The following is a 1,178-nucleotide window of genomic DNA, read 5'->3' as shown; positions in this document are numbered from 1 at the left end:
CCTAGGAAGAAAATTTACAATTTTTAGAGAAAAGGGAACCCTGGTACACTGTTGGTAGGAATGTAAACTGGTGCAGCTGCTGTGGAAAACAGTATGGAGGGTTCCTAAAAAACTAAAAATAGAACTAGCACATGACCTCGCAACTCCACTCCTGGGTATAAATCCAAAAAGAACAAAAACACGTGTTTTCAAAAACATGTATTTGAAAAGATACATGCACTCCAATGTTCAGATCCTCAGCATTTACAATTACCAGGATATGGAAGCAACCTAAGTGTCATCAAGAGATGAATGGATAAAGAAGATGCAGTACATATAACCAATGGCATACTACTCAGCCTTAACAAAGAACGAAATTTTGCCATTTGCAGCGACATAGATGGACTTGGAGGGCATTCTGGTAAGTTAAATGAGTCAAAAAAAACCAAACACTGTAGGATATCACCTATATATGGAATCTAAAAAATACAACAATCTACCGAATATAACAAAAAAGGAGAGTCACAGACACAGAGAACAAACTAATGGTTGCCAGTGCGGAGGGGGAGGAGGGGGCAATACAGGGGTGGGGAAGTGAGAGATGTAAACTACTGGGTGTACGATAGGCTCAACGATGTATTGTACAACACAGGGAATAGAGCCAAAATTTTGTAATAACTATAAATATAAAATAACCTTTTAAAAGTATATAAAATATTTTTTAAAAAGAAATCATATTGAAAATTGGAAACAATTTAAATGTCCATCAACAGGAAAATGCACATATAAATTATTGTATTTCCCTACATGGGAATCCTACATAGTGAGGAAAGTACATGAACTAGACAGACCTTTACGTGTCAGCATGGATGAACCTAGCAAACATAACACTAAAAAAGCAAGTAACAAGAGAAAACATAGAATACTATATGTGGTTTAAGAATACTTAAACATGTAGCCTAAATAGAAAGACATCCATGGCAGTGATGGAGACCAAGTTCAGAAGAGTGGTTGCCCAGGGTCAGCTGGGGAGTGGCTGTGTTTGGGAAAGTGGGTACAGCAGGCTGTTCAACAGGAATGGTAATGGTTCACTTCACACCCTGGCTGGAGGACGGAGGAGTGTCTGCAATGTGATAATGTGAGCATGCTGCATGTAAAAGCCATTGCTGACCACATCTAGGGGATCTGATGTGCAGGAG

Source organism: Kogia breviceps, chromosome 4, assembly GCF_026419965.1.
Source record: "Kogia breviceps isolate mKogBre1 chromosome 4, mKogBre1 haplotype 1, whole genome shotgun sequence".
NCBI classification, from domain to species: domain Eukaryota; kingdom Metazoa; phylum Chordata; class Mammalia; order Artiodactyla; family Physeteridae; genus Kogia; species Kogia breviceps.
The sequence above is the reverse complement of the archived record's forward strand: the minus strand, read 5'-3'. Positions refer to the sequence as shown.